Below are 21,034 nucleotides of genomic sequence, written 5' to 3'. Positions count from 1 at the left end.
CGCAACGGGAGAGGCCACAACAGTGAGAGGCCCGCGTACTGGGAAAAAAAAAAAAAAAAACAAACAGATAAATTAGACTTCATCAAAATTAAAAGCTTTTCTGCTTCAAAGGCCACCATTAAGGAAGTTAGAAAACAACCCCCAGAATGGGAGAAAATATTTGCAATAATATATCTGATAAGGGACTTGTGTTCAGAATATGTAAAGAACTTTTACAGCTCAACAATAAAAAGACAACCTAATTAAAAAATTGGCAAAGGACTTGCAGTCATTTCCTATTGATACTGTAACACATTGTAAAAAGCTTGGTGGCTTAAAATAACACAAATTTATTATCTTGTAGTTCTGGATGTCAGGAATGCAAAATCAGACTCATTGAAATAAACTCAAGATGTTCATAGGGCAGCTCCAGAGAATCTATGGGACAATCTATTTCCTTGCCTTTTCCCAGCTTCTTGAGGCCACCTGAATTCCTTGACTCATAATCTTCTTTTCCATCTTCAGAGAGCATCAGTTCAACCTTTGCTTCTGTCAGATCTCTCCTCTGACTATAACTCGACTGCCTCCTTCTTTAAACCCCTGTGATTATATTTAACTCATCCACATAATTTAGGATAATCTCCCTATCTCAAAATTCTTAATTTAACCACATCTGTGAAGTCTCTTTGGCTTAAAACATATTCACAGGTCAGAAATGAGGACTTGGACTTTTTAAGAGGACATTATTCAGCCTACCACATATTTGAATAAATATTTCTTTAAAGAAGATATAGAAATGGCCAGTAGCGCATAAAAAGATGTTCAATATTATTTATTAGGGAACTGCAAATCGAAACTACAAAACGATACTACTTCACACCCAGTAGGATGGCTATAATCAAAAAGATAGATAATAACAAATGTTAGCCAAGATGTGGAGAAATCATCACCTGCCATGCACTGCTGGTGAGAAGGTAGAATGGTGCAGCCACTTTGGAAAACAGTCTGGCAGTTTCTCAAAAGTTAAAAGAGTTATTGCATGAACAATTCTGCTCCTAAGTATATACCCAAAGAGAATTGAAAACATGTGTTCATATAAAAAACTTGTACATGAACTTCGTAGTAACATTATTTATAATAGCCATAAAGTAGAACCAATCCAAATGTCCATCAACAGATGAATGGTTAAATTGTGATATATTCACACAATGGAATATTATTCTGCCATGAAAAGGCATGAAGTTCTTATGCACGCTACATCATCGACAAACCTTGCAACAATATTGTAAATGAAAGAAGCCAGATACAAAAGACTACATATTGTACAATTTTTTTTTTCTATGAGATTCCAGAATAGGGAAATCCATAGAGATAAAAAAGTAAATTTATGGTTGAAAGTGGCTGGTAATGAGTATGGAATTTCTTCTGGACACAGTGAAAGTGTTCTAAAATTAGGTAGAGCTAATAATTGCACAAGCCTGTGAATACACTAAAAAATCACTAAACTGTACAGTTTGAAAGGGCAAATTTTAAAGTACATGAATTATATCTCAATACATCTGCTATAAAAAATATCCAGTCATTCTTTTCTTGCGTAAAATATTCACTCTTATTTACAAATCTTTCTAGTTTCAGAAAGCTCATGACTTCTTCATATTGCTGTCAAGTTATAGATTTAATTCATCTGAAGTTCCGTCATTTAGGAAAGTTCTTGAATCTGTTCACCAAGTAGAGAATACCTTTGGTTTGGGCTCCATGCCTATATGGTCTAAGTAATCTTTAAAGTAGGCAAATATCATACAATGTTCCTATTTCCTAGATAAACTAGCAGAGATTTGACCTTGTGTGCTAGCTGCTAAAGTATCAATAATTTACAAAAATGATCTGATAAGTAAAGTTTATATTTTCAAAAGCCAAAAACAAATCAGTGAAGTGCATTAAAATTTAGGAGAATTAATTCAGAGTTTTTCAAGGTCCAGTTATCCAGGTATACTTAAGGAAGAAAAGAACATATCGATTTTTCACAAAGGAACCATAGGATTATTGAAACATAGATGTGGTGATTCATACCCCTTAAGATTGATTCCATGAGGCTCTAAATATTCTGATTTAATTCCAGTCCCTGCTTTGTGTATAGCAATTTCTGACATTATTTGTAGGTCTAGACCCAAACTTCTAGTTCACACTGAAAGTTAACAAGATGTACTGCTCTAGTGAAGGTAAGAGAGATACCTGAGCACCTCTGCCGCTAACTAGCTCTGAGACCTTGAGAAGGTCCCACAACCTTCTTAACCTTAGCATCTTTCTCCATAAAATGAGTATAATAGAGGAGCTTTGGGAATTTTCAGTTTCAAAATCAAATTTTGATCATTTATTTGACTTTCGTTGACAGTCTGAGACATTCAGAATACTATTATCATGGCCAGGAGATCAATCCTTTGTTTTGATTAAATCTGTAACTCTGAGAAGATGTAATCTTCATCACATTCCTATAGCAAAGAGCTGATCACAACTTTAAGTGCTGAGAAGGCATTTGTTATTATTTATTTCTAACAGTTTCCCAGAAGGAATGTTGTTTATTCTAATATTCTAAAACTGTATTTGATATTGATTTTAACAAATAGCTCCTTGGGATCTTTACCAAAAACGAAATGGTTTGGGGGAAGGAGGGAAAGACACACAAATTATCTCCTGGTTTCTAGTTCAATGGTAATCCCAGTTATTTTCAAGAATGGTTTTTCTGAACGGTTATAAATTATGTCATTATTTAGAAAGGCCCAATAATGTGGTAAGCTTTGTGCAAGCATCGTGTCATTGCAAATTGGCTTAACAGATGCCAAAATCATAAATGTATTATATATATATATTAGAGCTACTTTCTATTCATTCAGTTTCTACACAGCGGGTGTGGCCACAGCAAAATGGAGACTTACATACCATCTTCCACCTCCCAAGTGAGGTTTCTCTTCACACTGCCCAGACCAAGCCAGGCAACCTTTGCTCACAAGATATCCCTCCACCCTCCCACATCCCCTTCCCACCCACCTCTGTACATTGCACTTTAGTTTCCTAGAGGAAGCTGAGACTGGAAAACCTGGTTAGAACTTGAATTGTTAGAGTCGTGCCCTGGAAATTTCAGCACAGGGAGAGCAGGCCTCAGTCCCCAGCTCGCAGTCCCTCCCCCCACTTCCCTTCCTAGTTCCAGCTCCTCCCAGCACTGTGAGGGCCCTGGGGGCATGCCTGTGACTCTCAAGGTTGCACATCCAAGCTTCACCACATCCTCCATGAATAGCTGTTCTTTGACCTCTTCTTTGAGCCTCTGGCTGTGCATAAAACCTGTACCATCAACCCTTAGGAACTTGAACTTGGGAAAGAGGTCCATACAGCCACTAAAGTGGGCTGCAGTCAGGGAATTCCAGAATATGTCTGTAGTGAGAGAAGGGAGGTAGACCCCATATATTTGCCTCCCCTGGGCTTTGTAGATTCCTATGAAGTGATCATTAGTGAACATTAATCCCTTAAAGGTTAATTGGCAGGTACAATAAGGGATATTATATTCACTGAGTTTTAGGGCCGAGTAAAAATAAAATGAACAGAATATGTATGTTATTGGTAGAGTTCTTGGCTTTTAGGATTTCTCATATTAAGTTTTGTTGCCTTCGTCCCAATTTATAGAGAATAAGTCTTCCTTTGCCTTCGTGATAACTTATTTATTTGCTTTAGATGACTTATTTTCTGTACTACTATATCTGAAGAGAGGGAACATGGGAATCTCTAAGCCCTCTTAATATGCCACCATTCTGTGGGTCTGAAATCTCATGTTATTTATTCTTTATTCTATTTCCTATGACATCCCTGTCCCTTACTAGCACTGTCCCTTACTCACAATAGACACTTGGAAAATACGAGCTGCCACCTATTAAGCTTCCTTCCATAAGCTTATGGAGGCTCAAAGAGGTTAAGCTATAAGCAGCTGAGCCAAAATTCTAATCGAGTCTGTTTGATTCCGAAATCCATGTTCTTCCCACCACAGCACATGGCTGCAATTAACTGCAGATGAATAACTGAACATATATTTAAGAATCTATAAACACAGATCCCTGCCAACCTCCCATGTCATAGTGTTAAAAATTGAAAACACAGACACACCTAAGTGACACCCAAATTTTTGGTTCTTCAGGAAATGACTGATTGGCATGAACTGGAGGTCTAGGCAACTTTATATGAAAGGAAGATAATAAAGATCAAATAATATTGGTTTTGAAGATGATGTAGTTCTCTGATGAGAAAGTAATGAATGTTCATTATAGAAAATATGAGAAATATAGATATTTATAAAGTAAATTAGAATTGCTCACAATCCCATCACCAAAATCTGTTTATTATGTTCCTTCATATTCAGTGCATGGTTTTATATAGTTGAACTCTTCGTTCTATCTTTTTCATTTAATAGCACAACATAGGCATTTTCTTACCTTAAAAAAGTACAGGGCTTCCCTGGTGGCGCAGTGGTTGAGAGTCCACCTACCAATGCAGGTGACACGGGTTCGTGCCCCGGTCCGGGAGAATCCCACATGCCGCGGAGTGGCTAGGCCCGTGAGCCATGGCCGCTCTAGCCTGTGCGTCCGGAGCCTGTGCTTCGCAACAGGAGAGGCCACAACAGTGAGAGGCCCGTGTACCGCCAAAAAAAAAAAAAAAAAGTACGTTTTTCTTACATTAAACTGTAGACAGTTTAAATAGCTGCATAATTTCATGTTATATGAGTATAACATTATTTAACTTTTACCCTGCTTTTTTTATTACATTACAATGAATATCTTTGTGGAAGGGATTTAAAATTTTGATAGCTATTAGAGAAAACCAGGTTAACTTATCCCTAGATCAATTGTTACACATTTCTTGGTTTACAATGCTTGAAAATGGGCTCCAGTGCTCCTTATTACAAACTTTTTTCTTTTTTTTAAATTATAGATCAGAAGTTTTCTTTTACATTCCAGTGGACTGAATTAAGAACAACAGTTTTTACCAAGCACCTGGAGAGGTGTTAACATTCAGTATCATTGTTACTCCAGACCCTGAGTTAAGATGATTTACAAGTCAGCCTCAGGCAAGTGACCTAGAATTTGTCTGTAAAGACCCAGGTGTTATCTGAATTCAGCCCAAATCATTTTTAGTTATGCAGGTTAGTCCGGTATTTAGAACACAAACATCAGGACCACAATTTAAATTACCATCCCCTGCTACTAATTAAAATGTTGGTCTTATTTCCCTTCTACTCCTACCCTCCATTAACTCCTTTAAATATTACAGTCTAATTTTCTAGTAAATTACTAAAGAGAAAAGCAGAAGATTAAGGGGAAAGAAAGCAAGGCTTCCTTTCAGAAAACAATGAATTAAAGAATGAATTAGTAGCTGCTTTCTTTGTTCATGTCTGTATTAAAGCATGAATGAACTCTTCAATATTCATTATCCCAGATATATATTATTGTAAAAATACTTTTATTTTAGAGATTCATTTAAAGGCATTCTACTGCCTAACAATTGTGCTGGGTGTGAGAGCGCCAGAGCTGCCTTATGTACCATGAGCTCATCTCCCCTGTATTTCCCCTTCTCTGTCATTCAGACTGGGGCATCAAACATGCAAATCTGAGTTAGAAAAAGGAATGGGCAGAGCCACTTTTGTATGAGTGTGGGGAGTGAGAGGAGGAGTTTCAGAGTTTTCAATGTAGTGGGGTAAAAAATCTCGAGTGGGCTGAGGTCACTGTCATATCTACTTCTGTGGCAAGTCACTGAAGTTGAGAAATCTAGTGAAGTGACAAGCAAGAAGTAATGCAAGTATTTATTAAACTGACACTGAGTCTTCCATTTTACTCCCAGACTTTTGTTACCCATTAGTCCTATAAATATTTACTTAGTGTTCTGCTATTGATCAGACAGTTGGAGCTGGGAATAGAGCAGGAAACAAACAAAAAAAACCAGAATCTGTGCTCTGGTGGAGCGTTCAGTCCAGTGTAGTAATAAACAAATTCAGAGTTGAAATGAAAGGAAAGTACATAAGCTGTGAAAAGGTGTAATAGCATGACCTGATCTCATCTGGGGATCCAAGGGAAGCCTTGTAGGGAGGAGGTATTTAAGCTGAAACGTAAAGGGTAAGCATTAGCCAAGTGTCAAGGGCTGGAGGAATCTTCAGACAGAGAAAACATGTCCAAAGGCCAGAGGAGAAATAAGGAAGAGGTCCCCGGGACTAGAATTAGTGAGAAAGGGATAACAGGGACAAGATGAGAATGCAGAGGTGGACGTGAGAAATCAGGCAGAGCCTTAGATGTCATAGTGAGTAATTTGTTCTTTATCCTTCTAAAATCAACATGAAACTTTGGATTTTCAATGAAAAAATGGCTGAACCAAATTGTTATCTATAAAGATCACTCTGATGGCTGTGGGGGTCTGGCTTGGCTGACAAGAATACATGCGGGGAGAGCAGCTGACAAGAAGCTATTGCGGTAATTCAGGTGATAAATGATGGAAGCTGGGACTAAGATGCTGATGAAAAGACTGAGAGAAGTGGATACATTTTGAAATATACTTAAGGGGTAAACTTGAGGAGGCTTAATGACTAATTGGAGTGGGGTGTGAGAAGTAGTATTCCTTCAAATAAAGCATCAGTGCCTTCTCTGCCCTGGGCCCCATAGCAGGTGCTAAGTATACAATATCCTTGACTTCATAGAGTTCTCCATCTAGTAGAATTATCAGAGGATGACTTTGAGCTATGGATCAGAACAATTGACAAAGACTGGTGGAGAGGCAGTTGGAAGATAAGTTCCAATTTGGACAATGTTAAGTTTAAGGTCCTGATGAGGAATTCAAGTGGAGATATCAAATAGGCAATTGAACATACAGAATCGGAGCTCTGAGAGATCTGTCTAGGGACAAAATTGTGAATGTTTAAAGCCAAGAAAGTTAAGAGATTGCTTTGAAAATGTATACAATAAAAAGAGAAAAGGACCTAGGACTGTCTTGAATTATTCTAAACTTTTTGATGTAAATTAGACCAGAGATTTTTAATCTGAAAAATGCGTACCCCTAGGAGTATCTTTATGTGACTCAATTTCCGGATCTTTAATTTGATCTGCCCACGAAGTAGGCTGCAGCTTTATACTGGTTCTTTTTCTCACTTTTCCATTTATCATTGCTCCTCTCGCATTTTACAAATGAAAGCTATATGACCTACCCATCCCAAATTCTGCTGTGGCTCTGTTTACCACTTACTATTATTTACTATTTAGGACTATTTTACTACTTGTTTAACAGTACAATTTTACCACTAGGTGAAAATAACAATCTGAAACATTGTTGCCCAGGATGAGCTAGTCAGTGTCTCTAGTGATTGAGTAGTTAATCCTTTTCTAAAGTCATGTGGTTTCCCATTCTTTGCTTTAGCAAAATTAGAAACCAATTGTCATCTGATAGATAATTAAAATAATTTTTATGATAGGTCACAGGATTTGGGACATTTAACTTGGAAGGAATTCAAAGTTCTCTTCCCATTCCCATCTCCTTGTTTATGTGAACAAAGTTATCTTAGCACTTAAACATTTGTGGAAATTGAAAAATAGGAATTCTGAATCTTGTCTTACTCTACCCTTAATTCATATTCATCCATGGAAACGTGAGCTAATTTTAAAAAGCTCTACTTTCCCCATTGAGAAACAAATCCCCAATATAATTACATTTTCATTGTTTTAGATTTATACATTGAAATTCATAGTTTATTTAGGTTATTTTGATCAATGTATAATATTAATAATCATCATGATAACTCAGTCCAGAATAACTTTTTTTTTTTTTTAACATTGGAGTCTTATATTGCAGGAAAAAAATTTTTTAATTCATAGGATTTATATTTGTACATACATTTCTGATTCAAATAAGTATATTACAGTGATCCATATAAGATGTTCTAACATAAAATATATTAGGATAAAACTCTGTGGAAGTAAAATGAAAACATAAATTCAAGGAGAAAGAAAAATGTAAAATGTCCAACTGCTCAAAAATATCTTAATTTATATCTTAAATTGGTGATCATGGATTTCAAATTGGTATATACTTGCATTGCGCTATATACATTTGAAATAATGATGTGACAGTTAAAAAATAAAAGTTTACAATTCACAACAGGCCAGAAATTATATCCTTTGTTACTATTTAAACCTATGAGGAAAACATTAGATGTCAACTTAAAGCATACAAAACAAAGGGTAGTTTTGTTTTGCTTTGTTTTTTCTTGCTTCTGTTTTGTAAGCATGAAGATCAATAAATTGGAGAACAACTAAAATGAGAATTTCAAAAGGAGTGACCAGAGTGGTAGGAAGAAAAGCAGAAGGGTCACAGAAGCCAAGAGAAGAGTGCTTCACGGAGGAAGTGAGCAATTGGCCTTAACATTATTGTGAGATCAACTAAGATGAGGACTAAATAGATGGCATTAGGTTTGGCCAAACCTAGATTTGTGGTGAATTTATTTATTTATTATTTTTTTTTTTTAAGTCTTTATTGAATTTGTTACAATATGACTCCTGTTTTATGTTTTGGTTTTTTTGGCCACAAGGCATGTGGGATCATAGCTCCCTGACCAGGGATGGAACCTGCACTCCCTGCATTGGAAGGTGAAGTCTTAACCACTGGACTGCCAGGGAAGTCCCTAGTGGTGAATTTAGTAGGAACATTTTCTGTGTTTTTCTTGGTAGGGGCATTGTGAGGGGGACTCTGATTACAATGGGATAAAGAGAGATTAGGGAGGAAGAAATGAAAGTTATGTGTAAACAGCTCTTTATAACTTGGTCTGTAAAAAGGAAAAAGATAGGACAAGGGGAGATACCAGGTCAATGGAAGGCTTTTCAAGTGATGGGAGATACCAGAGTATGTTTGAATGTTCAGAGAATGGGTTAACTAGAGAGACTGAGTTTGAAGATGCAGGATGTTAAGAGATTAGATGATTAAGTGAGGTCTTTAAGAAAATGTGAATGGATGGACCTTGGTGTCAGAAGAGACACTTCCTCCACTGTAATAGGAAGAGAGAGAACAGCGTGGCTTTGCACGTAGTCAGGTAGGTATGTGCTGGAAGTGATGCTGGAAAGGAGGGGTTTGGAGACTGTCATTGCAGAAGGAAGGATAGCAAACTGACCAGGGTGTTTGGAGATCATGAATTTACAGGGACACCCACCATTCGTGGGTTTTCTCCAGCCCTTCAGTGTTCAGCTGCTCTGGAAGAAGCAATGAGGAAGATGGAGAGCTGGGTTCAATCAGGATTGAAGTTTTGCAGACAATTGTAACAGAAGGACTAAGTGACAACAGCATAAACAGGAGTGATAAATGGCAAGAAGACAGGACCAGGAACTATTAAAACTAATGTATAATTTTTATTTCTCTCTCTTCCCTGCTGTGTGAATTTGAGTAAGTTATTTAACTTGTCTAATCCTCAGTTTTTCCATTTAAAAAGGTAGAGTATCTGCCCAGCATATTTTTAGGCTTTAAGAACGAAACAAAATATTGTTGGGGTGTTACATAAACACTTACTGTTCCCAAAGGTTACTACCTTTGCTGTGACAGGAGTCCTAGGAAATGTATGGTTTTACTTTGGGGTCTCTTTCTGATCTCCTTTATCTTCTGAAAGCTTCTTTCCTCTCTCCCCTGGTGCCCATGGCTTCTTCTAATAAATTCTTCAATGAAATTGCCCCTCGAAGAGTCCCCTGATCTACCCATGCTGTAAAATGAAGTCCCATAGCCCATATGGACAATTATGTATAACATGTGGATGGTTGACACCAGTGGGTTTCTCTATATTTTGAAAGAGAAATTTATTAATTCAAACAAAACCGATTTACTGAAAGCAAGAAGGTATTTGTGAGCAAAGGTGCCCTTCATGGTGCCCCTAATCCTCCTGGCTACAATCCCCAGGCCTCTGAAATTTATCTCCACAGCTGAGAACAACTGTAAGGGACTGAGCCTACCACCGCAAACACCAGTTCAACCACTAAATCAGGGAGCTCCAGTTCTGGTTTTATGAAATCACAAAATGTCACCAGTAATTTCAAAATATGTCATGAGTTTTCAACACAAAATTTATTTGAATTTATTTTATGAAATGTGATTTAACTTAGGAAAAAATAAGGAGTGTAGATATTATGAAATCACATAAACAATAACAGCTAATTATGGTAGCTCAGGAAAAGGTCAGGAAACAGCATCACTAATCATCTACCCTCGAAAATTAGTATCTCCAGGCAATTTAGCATTTTCTGCTATATAGAGAATTGTTCACAGTTTTTGTCAATGCTAAGTAATTCCAATAATTATGGGTTTGGATTTAAGAAGGTCTTCAAGCTAGAGCTATCAGAATTCAAATTTGGGCAGCAAGACTGTATATACTTTGTAGTTGACAAACCCAGTTCAAATTAGGTAGAACTACAATTCATTCATCCCTTCATTCATTCATTAGTTTGATATTCAACTATTTATTGAGTTTCTGCTATGGACTTGGCACTGTCCAAGGCACTAAGCATAAAATGGTCAACAAGACAGGCAAGTTTCCTGCTCTAAGGAAATTACATTTTTGTCTACTGGGCAGAAGATAAACAAACATACAAAATATCATCAGTCATAAAAGCTATGGAGAAAATGAAGCAGAGAGATGTAGATGAGTGGCTGGTTCTGCTCTTATACTGAGTGATCAAGGAAGGCTTCTCTAATGAAGTGGCATTTAAGGCAAAATCTCAATGACTAAAAGAAGCTGGCCAAACAAAGGTAAGGGAAAAGACTTACAAAGCTGAGGGAACAGTAAGTATAAGTGCCCTAAAGCAGGAGTGAGCTAGGCACATACTAGAATTAAAAGTAGGGCCAATGCAGCTGGCATGAAGGGGACAAAGGGAAGAGTGGTAGAAGGGGACAAAGGGAAGAGTGGTAGAAGATGACAGCATGGGAAGAAGTGGGAGCCAGGGCTTTGTGAGGTGGGGGGAGGGGCTTGGGTTTTATTTTACATGATGTAGGAAGAGCTTGGAGGGCTTAAGCAAGGGGTAAGTGACGGCATCTGATTTAAATTTTAAAATTATGTACTCTGGCTTAGAGTAGAGAATATAGAGAATGTATTGTAGAGAACAGGAGAAGAACCAGTGAGCCAATGTGTCCAGGTAGAAGTGGTGGTGACTTGGACTGCATGGTGGTACCAGAAATGGAATGAAATTGATGGATCGGGATACATTATGGAGTTAGAAGTAATTGATGTGGCTAATGGAATGGATATGGAGGGTGAGGAAAGTAAAGGAATATGGAAATTTGGGTGGATGGTGGTACTTCATTGCGTGAAGAGCTATGCTAACCACTGGTGATAAAACAGAGAAAATTAGAGGTAAGATTTCTTCATTCGCAGAGCTCCATTCTACTGGGGAGAGATGTAATAAATAAGAAAACAGATAAATCAAGTTATAATGGTATCTTATTTGTTATTGAACTGTACAAATGTTGAAAATTGTTTCCCTGTAACAACCAGTGAATTTACTCACTATGAGATTAAACATTTATAATTTTAAGAATTTTAAAGGTGTTGAAAATTTTCTCTTAAATATTTGATACACCTCATAAACTGTTGAAATCACTTACCATCAAACAATCTGTAGTTGCTCTGCGTAAGTAAAAGCACACAGAATATCAGTTGGCTCATGAGATAATGCACACTTCCCATGGTGGGGGGCACTGAGGCACACCTCTTATATCAATACATGGTAAGTGAAGAGCAATTCAAGATAAGGGAAAAGATTACAAGCATCTTGCCACATGGTATACTTGAATTCTTGCTTATGGTTCAGTTCTCTCTTTCTATGAAAATTGAGCTCCAAGAGTGAAAATAATCATATGACTAATAAAAACTTGAAATGAATACCTAAACTCTTAAGGTTAAAAGGTGTGCTTAAACTAGAATTAGTCTTGTATGTAAGTAATAAAGGCTGCTGTCCTTGTGATGTGATTTGGGATCTTCTTGTAAATCTCTTCCTCCCCACCTCTCGCATCTGGGGCCATCAGTATCTTTCTCATTCACCACTGTGTCCTCAGTGCCTACACAATACCTGGCACTATATAGTACATGCTCAATAAATATTGGTTGAATATGTGTGTGTGTAATTATATCTTTCAACTAATATTTGAGATCTTATCATTGGTGATCAGTTTTGTTTAGACCTTGCCTTCTTACTGGTGTTCTGTTTTTTTTTTTTTAATACAAATATGCCTGTGAATGACAGGCTGTTTCTTAGGTTGATTAAATTTGAATTGATTATATTTATTGCAAGAGAAATGAGAGGACATGAGAAGACACAGAATTCTCATAGGACAAGATCACTGGAAAGGATGAGGGAAAAGTATGGATACTGACAGCAGAGGTGTCATTATCAACTTCCCCACTTCTAAAATTCATTGGTTTATTTATCAAACATATATTCAGTGCCAGCTCTGCCTGGCACCATAGTAGGCAGTAAAGATACAAAAATGAGTAAGATAGGGTTTCTCCCCTCAAGTGATTCATGACTTGTAGATAGAAATAAACATTTAAACAAAATATTTCCTCCTTTTCTTCACTTTCTACAACCAATCCATCAGTATATCTAGTAGATTCTAATTAGCCCTTTCATCTGTCCCTTTCCCTTTATCCTGATTGCCACTGCCACTAGTCTAATCCAGGCCACCATGTCTTTTATCAAGATTATGTAATAGCCTCTAACAATAATCCTTGCTTTCTTTTTTCCGGACTCCCCTGCACCCCAAATCTATCCATGTCTGCACATCTCTACACTGTACCTTGAGAACTCTTTCTAAAACATTATTCTAGTTTTGAATACTACAATGGCTTTCCATTGTCTTTAGGTTCAAGTTCAATTCCTTAACATGCCTTGCAAGGGCCTTCAATCAAGGCTTGATCTCCACTCCTCGCCTCACCAGCAGTTAAACTGTTCCTGGAACACTTCTCCCCTCTCTTTATTCACCTGGCTAACTTCTATTTGACCTTCAGGTCTCAGCTACCTCAGTTGCTCCAAGTTTTCCTCAGCCTCCCTAGCCCCAACATGCTTCTCCCATTATATACTGCTGCAACACCCTATATTTCACTTGCCATAGGACTTATTATACTGAATTTTACTAGTTTGTTTTACTATCTCCCCCCATTAAACCGTAAAGCTACCTCAGAATGGACATTAGTCTTAAAAAATGGGTAAGGCACTCAGACAAATGTGACATCTGGAGGTGGCTATTCCAGGCAGGGAGAGAGGCCTGAGTCATGAATTTGCATGGGGTTTGAAGAAACTATAATGTTATAGCAAGAGACACGGCTGGGGAGGTGAATAACAACCAGTTGTGGAAAGACTTATGTGTTATGTGAAAGTCTTTGAGCTTTATCAAAAAAGGCAAGTGGACTCAATCTGTGTTCCATAGAACCCTGTGAATGGTGCTACCACTGGACCACAAGAAGCCTTTATGTGATTTTAATGTGATTTAGAAAAAGATACTTCAGCAGACACTGGTCAGTGCCAGGGCACTTGGCCTGGAGAAAGGGCATGCCCTGGATTTCTTTCAGTAATCACTAGCCCCTGCTCAGTCATATATGATGCCCTGACTCTGGATTCCTCAGAGCCCTCTGTGGAGTTACAAACGAGGGCCTTCCAACAGGCTCTGCTGTGATTCCCTTCCCTCCCCACCGCAGAAATCACAGAAAGTCTGCCTTTGTTATGTACAGACAATTATAAATGTACATTATGTAGCTTCTGAGTAAGATTTCCCTCCCCACCGCAGAAATTACAGAAAATCTGCCTTTGTTATATACAGACAATTATAAATGTACATTATGTAGCTTCTGAGTAAGATTTCATTTGAAGAAAGGGTTTCTTCGCTTATACTTTTTATTTTTTTTGATAGGGATTGCATTGAATCTGTAGATTGCTTTGGGTAGTAAAATCATTTTCACAATGTTGATTCTTCCAATCCAAGAACATGGTATATCTCTCCATTTATTTGTATCATCTTTAATTTCTTTCATCAGTGTCTTATAATTTTCTGCATACAGGTCTTTTGTCTCATTAGGTAGGTTTATTCCTAGATATTTTATTCTTTTTGTTACAATGGTAAATGGGAGTGTTTTCTTAATTTCACTTTCAGATTTTTCATCAGTAGTGTATAGGAATGCAGGAGATTTCTGTGCATAAGTTTTGTATCCTGCTACTTTACCAAATTCATTGATTAACTCTAATAGTTTTCTGGTAGCATCTTTAGGATTCTCTATGTAGAGTATCATGTCATCTGCAAACAGTGACTGCTTTACTTCTTTTCCAATTTGGATTCCTTTTTCTTCTCTGATTGCTGTGGCTAAAAATTCCAAAACTACGTTGAATAATAATTGTGAGAGTAGGCAACCTTGTCTTCTTCCTGATCTTAGTGGAAATGGTTTCAGTTTTTCACCATTGAGGACGATGTTGGCTGTGGGTTTGTCATATATGGCCTTATTATGTTGAGGAAAGTCCCCTCTATGCTTACATTCTGGAGGGTTTTTATCATAAATGGGTGTTGAATTTTGTCAAAAGCTTTCTCTGCATCTATTGAGATGATCATATGGTTTTTCCCCTTCAGTTTGTTAATATGGTTTGTCACATTGATTGATTTGCATATATTGAAGGATCCTGCATTCCTGGGATATACTCCACTTGATCATACTGTATGATCCTTTTAATGTACTGTTGGATTTGCTACTATTTTGTTGAGGATTTTTGCATCTATGTTTATCAGTGATATTGGCCTGTAGTTTTCTTTCTTTGTGACATCTTTGTCTCGTTTTGGTATCAGAGTGATGGCTTATGTTTTTTAAATGTTTGAAAATCTGCTGTAGGCAGTGGAAAGCAGTCAAAGACTATTAAATAGGGGAATAAAGCAATCAGGTGTATTTTCAATAGCCCCATTCTGGCAAAAAATTGGAAGATGGATTGTAAAGGACAAAACTGGAAACAAGGAGACTGGTTACAGATTTTTTTCCAGAATCTGGGTGATTGACAATAAGAGCCACAGTAGGATAAATGAGTATAAAGAAAAGTTTAAATCTAAAAAACTGTGTGACAGATTGGACATGTGTCTGAGAGAAAAGGAGAACTCCCCATTTTTGGAGATGGAATGATTTACTTTGATAGAGAATAAAAAGTAAAGTACATAGTTTTCCATGGAGAGAGAATAAGCATAATTTGGCATTCTGTTGCATTTCAAGTACATTCCAGACTTCCAAGTGGAGCTAGGTGGCAGGCTGAGTTAGCCTTGAATTTAGATTTATAGAACACCAGAGTTAGAAAAGAATTGTAAAATCATTGAACTCAATTTAAACAGAGACATGAAAAAAAATGCCTTACTTAAATGGAAAGTGTGAGTATTAGAATTCCAATCTGGTTTATAACTCACTATTCTTCCCACCATACCATGCTCCTTGTGCTTCTCAACTTTTCACTAAAATGTTCATCAATATCACATAGTCAAATCAAATTAGAATCAGAAAATGTAAAATTATCGATTTCATATATGCTGACCCATATCAATTTCTGGGATTGGAGTAAATCTTAGTAGAGAAAAATAGAAAATCAAATCCAACATTTGAAAATGCATTTCTTAATGTATAGTACTTAATTACAGGTTCTGCAGGGGTACCAGATCAATCTGTAGCTTTTTCATGAGAATCTACCATGCACTTGCATTTCAGGCATCATAGGCAATGAGGACTTGTGTGATTAGGAAATATTTCATGAGGCTGGAGAGTGTGAGCTTGCCTTTGAATGAGGCTGGTTTGAGCTAGGCATTTGGGAGCAGAAAGCACCATGAAATAAAATGTATAAACAGGAATGAGCTTGTTATATTTTCAGGACAATGAGGATGTGGATTGACTGAAGCAGGAGTTTGAGAGGCATAAGAAGAGGCTAGATTTAGAGGCCCTTCAATGACACTCATTCATTCTTAAGTGACAACTGTATAGCAGACACTAGGAATACAAGGATAAATTAACCACAGCTTTGATTTTATATAGGTTAAGTGACTCGACGAATTTTGAGGGAGAGGAAATAATGATAGGGTTGCTTTAGGAAGTTGTAGCTGAGCTGGGCTTGCCTGTGGGATGACGTAAAGAGGGACTAGGTAACCTGGCATCAGGAAAACTAGCTAGAAAGCTACTTCATTAATCCAGATGGGAGGTACCGGGACCTCGTTTCTTGAAAGTTGATATGTAGTCCTATCTGTGGACAGAGTATTGGACTGAGTGGACTAAGTAATCTCCAGTCCTGTGATCCTTTCCCTTTGAAGTCCCTAGTTAGTGCCTCTTTTCCATGTTGCATTCACCGAGTTACCTGGCTTGAGATTTGTTACTGGACTCTCTCCTTTTCCGGGAAAGTGCCGAAAGACCAATCACTGACTCTAAAATAGCAATTTCTTCCCCCATCGTGGGAAAGCTGTGATTTTTCCCAGATGACAGCTGCAGAGAATCCTGGAAGGGTTTTATATACGGGAAATGAAGTGGCAAATGGAGAGAGAAAAACAGTATATTCACTGTAGGAGATGGCTTCTACGGATCATAAACTCCAGTTACTCTCACCCAGAGTCAGAGACGAGAGCAGGAGCCCTCTGTTGGCCTTTGCTGTAGGAAAACAGTAGGGAAAAGAGTCTCATATAAAATGAGTGCTGGAAAATGGCTCTCACACACAATTTCACGTGGTATGGCAGCTGTGGTCTCCTGGTCCATATTCCCTTAGAGACTTCATTCCAAATAATGAAGAGCTGCAAAATTGAAGGGATTGGCTTCAGAGTCAGAGCTCAGAACTTCCAGCACAGTCACCTGGGTCTACATAAGACTGAGTAGTCCTGTTCATTTTAGAATGAACCACACACTAGCCAAGTAGAGTAACCCTTCAGAACCTTGAGCAGTGGTTTTCAGAGTATGTCCCAGACCAACAACACCAGCATTACCTAGAAACTTGTTAGAGAAGTGAATCCTCTTTCCTGCTCCAGACCTACTGAATCAGAAACTCGCTGGCAGTGGAGCCCAGCAATCTATGACTTAAATCCTTCAAGTAACTCTAATGCACACTAAAGTTTGAGAACCCTTTCTAAATCTAGTTTTAAAGTATAGAAATCTGACTCTAAAGTTGAGAACTAGATTTTCTTTAAGAAAAAAATTTAGGTTTTGCTATTTGGCTCGGCTTTACCACTTTCTAGCATGATCCTTAATCCTACTGATGGTTAGCAATTGAGATTGGTCCTTAATTATGTCCCAAAATTATTTTTAACAAACTAGAGAGATATGGATGGTGCAGTGCATAAGCTTTGAGATTACCTAGACAACACTTACTGTCATTATAGACTTCTTTTAGCTTCAGTTTTTGTTGTAAAATGAAAGAAGCAGTATCTACCTTTCAAGGTTTCTGTTCAGGTTAAACAGATTAAAGAATATATACGTAGTACATAGCGTAAATATCTCCCATTATGTACCAAGGATTATACCGTTTGAATAAACCAGAGACCACAGTTCAGTATAATAAGCACAGTTTAGTGCTTTTATAAATACTGTACTTTTATAAACACAGTATGTACGCCTAATTAAATTTGAATAGCAGATAAACACAAGTAATTTTTGAGTATGTCCCAAACATGATACAGAACATACTTACACTAAAAAGTGTTTATCTGAATAATAATTATTATTGTTTTTATCTGAAATCCAAATTTAACAGAATGTCCTATACTTTGATTTGCTGGGTCTGGTAACTTCATTAATATTTTGTACTGGCTACCTAGTAGAGGGACACTGGACCAGCCAGTTGAGCCAAGGATGACTTCCCAGAAGACAAGATAAACTTGAATTAAGTATTAAAAGGAAAATAGGAATGAGGTAAGGGATATAGTGCATGCAAAGTGCTGGTCACAAAGTCTGCCTGTATTAGTTAGAAATTTTTGTTGATGAGTAACAAAGATCCACCTGAGCTTACTTAATCAAAAAGGGGAATGAATTAGAAGGACACTTGGAATATCTTCTGAAATTCAAGGCTGGATTGGACAACCATGGACTGAAGCCCTTACTTCTTTCCAAAAATTTGCTTTATTCCTATCTTCTTGCAAATAAGCTTTTGCTACATTTCAGTCAGTGTGGAAGAAAAAGGCCCCAATATGAAGCTTTCAAACTTCTATTTCTTCTGTTTAGATAGAACCTCTGAATCTCATCGTTTCGATTCCAGATTCCCCAAAACAGGAACTGTCAAACTTGACAAATGATCCATGATAAGCTCTATGAACTGTCACTCTTCCTGCAACCCTGTGAATGTTTGGTAGAGAAAAAGTCCTGGTAGATACTACTACATCAACTCATATCTGATGCTTCCAAAACATCAGTCCTTTACCTTTCCTAGAAAACTGTTAAATTATGCTGATTTTTATTATTTTATTCTCAATTTTAATGGACTAATAGCACCTAGTGAGGTCAATGAAATAAATGGTTTTTTAAGGTGAGAAGTTTCAATAAGGAGGAACCTTAGCTGGTGGAACTTTAAATATACCCGGTGAACCCACATGTGCTTCATGAGAGGATACTGGAAGACAGCAGACAGAGACAATTAAGTAGATTTAGAAAAGGTCATAATGATTTGAAACCATTTGGGTCAATGTGTGTGTGTGTGTGTGTGTGTGTGTGTGTGTGTGTGTGTGTGTGTGTTGTGTTGTTTTTTCCTTTTCTCTGGTAACATAAAGCACCTGTTTTTTCTTAAATAAACTTTTGAGTGTCTATTATTTGTTCTTAACCTACCTTTAGTGACTCTAAGAATAAAAGAAAAGTAAGGCATTTTTGCAACCTTAACCTTGAGAGCCTTTCTGGTATCCTTATAGTTCACATAAAATCTATGCAATTATTCTTTTTAAACAGATTCTGATTGTTATAAATCATTGATCTATTTAAGCACAGACAGTGTAATTCCCAGCCAGTGTTTTCCATTTGATAATGTAGTATTGCATTTCATCCAGCACATTAAACATTGATCAGCTTTCTCCATGATGTGGCCCTTTGGTCTGTAATTAATTCATCTATTTGACCAAAGAGAGTAGGACTGAGTGGAGACAATAAAGAACAAGCCAATCAAGACCCCAACCCACCCCATCTTAATAACCAGTAAGTTTCAAAATTAAGCTTCAGACCTGTGACCTAAAGCCTCCTTTTGAATCAAGCCTTGAGCAGTCTGAGTGGCTGGATGTGTTTACAGGTGTGGAGTGGGGCAAGGACAGAGTGGGCACGAGCTGGTGGGAATTCTGCCAAGTGTGCTGATCTTTAGAAGCTTTCTCTACGGCTACCATAAAGCTATAGTTTATATTAGAACTGACTGTTTTCTTGATGGTAGGGGAGAGGGAAGGTGAAAGGGGAATAAAGCTGTACTCCACAAAACAAGACTTACTTAAAAGCCTTATTTTTACATTTTTCTTCCCCCAAGTCCCATTCATTGCATCTCTTTCTCTCTTCTCCATTTCAAAAATACTTTCAGTACCTGATGGTAGCCCTCTCTTCCTTTCTGTCCCTTTAGAATTTTTTTCCCCTCCACTGTAGTCTTTTCACATCCTTTCTCCTGCAAATTGTTCTTGTGTTTTTCATGACTATAATAGCTTACCATTTTTCAGGCACTGTACTAAATATTTCACATATATTATTTAATCCGTACAGCAATCTTATTATCCCTATTTTCACATGCAAAAGCTGAAGCTTTGAGATGTCAAGTGACTTGCCCAAAGTCACACAGCTCCTGAGTTCTAGAGCTGGGACAAGATCCCAGTCGTGTCTAGGTGAGGCCAAGGCTCCCAGGCCCATGTTCTTAGGTTCTCCACGATGATGTATGTCCGTTATAGAACTTTTGGAAGAAACAAAAATAGAAATGTGCTTTTTAAAACATCCGAATAGGCACATTGCGCTTGCGCATGGAGGGCCGGAAGTCAAGTCGGAGGCGGAGGTGACTCTGCTTCCGTTTCTGGTTTTGCTCAAACGTTTGGGTTTTCTTCGTGGCCACCCAAGATGAACCGATTCTTCGGGAAAGCGAAACCCAAGGCTCCGCCGCCCAGCTTGACTGACTGACTGCATTGGCACGGAGGACAGCAGGGCAGAATCCATTGACAAGAAGATTTCTCGGCTGGATGCTGAACTAGTGAAGTATAAGGATCAGATCAAGAAGATGAGAGAGGGTCCTGCAAAGGTATGAGCAGCAGCGGGACAGTCTTGCCCAGCAGTCATTTAACATGGAACAAGCCAATTACATCATCCAGTCATTGAAGGACACCAAGACCACGGTTGATGCTATGAAACTGGGTGTAAAGGAAATGAAGAAAGCATACAAGCAAGTGAAAATCGACCAGACTGAGGATCTACAAGACCAGCTAGAGGATATGATGGAAGATGCAAATGAAATCCAAGAAGCACTGAGTCGTAGTTACGTCACCCCAGAATTAGATGAAGATGACCTAGAAGCAGAGTTGGCTGCACTGGGCAATGAGCTTCTGGCTGATAAAGACAGTTCTTATTTGGATGAAGCAGCAGCTGCCCTGCAATTCCAGAAGGTGTTCCCACTGACACAAAGAGTAAGGATGGAGTCCTGGTGGGTGAATTCGGATTGCCACAGATCCCTGCTTCGTGGACTTGCATCATTCAAGTACATCATGTAAAATAAACACATATTCTGGGACTAGGAAATATTTATCTTTCCAAGTTTGCCATAACAGATTTAGGTTTCTTTCCTTTCTGTGGAGAAAAAGTTAATTACATTGCTTTCATTTTTTTTTTCCATTAAGAGATTCATTGCTTGAAGGAAGCTTTCTTCATACTAAATTTTTATTCCTTTTCTTTTATCAAATACTAACTTACTTAAAATTATCATTGGGTATGTATAACTTCATTCCTTAATAGTAATTTTGAAATAAAACCAAGGAAATGGGAATCTTTAAGTTCTATGACAGCATATCTCCACAATCTCAAATT

General features: G+C 37.7%; 1 protein-coding gene and 1 pseudogene across 2 annotated transcripts in view; both read left to right on the top strand.

The window, feature by feature from the left end:
* DLG2 (discs large MAGUK scaffold protein 2) overlaps positions 1–21,034 on the top strand; it is a 783,758-nt gene that overhangs the window by 191,222 nt on the left and 571,502 nt on the right. The window lies entirely within an intron of this gene.
* LOC112412101 (charged multivesicular body protein 5 pseudogene) lies at positions 20,078–20,726 on the top strand (annotated as a pseudogene).

Source organism: Neophocaena asiaeorientalis, unplaced genomic scaffold, assembly GCF_003031525.2.
Source record: "Neophocaena asiaeorientalis asiaeorientalis breed wild unplaced genomic scaffold, Neophocaena_asiaeorientalis_V1.1 scaffold23, whole genome shotgun sequence".
NCBI classification, from domain to species: Eukaryota; Metazoa; Chordata; class Mammalia; order Artiodactyla; family Phocoenidae; genus Neophocaena; species Neophocaena asiaeorientalis.
Note: the sequence above shows the minus strand (reverse complement) of the source record. Positions and strands in the feature narration are given on the sequence as shown.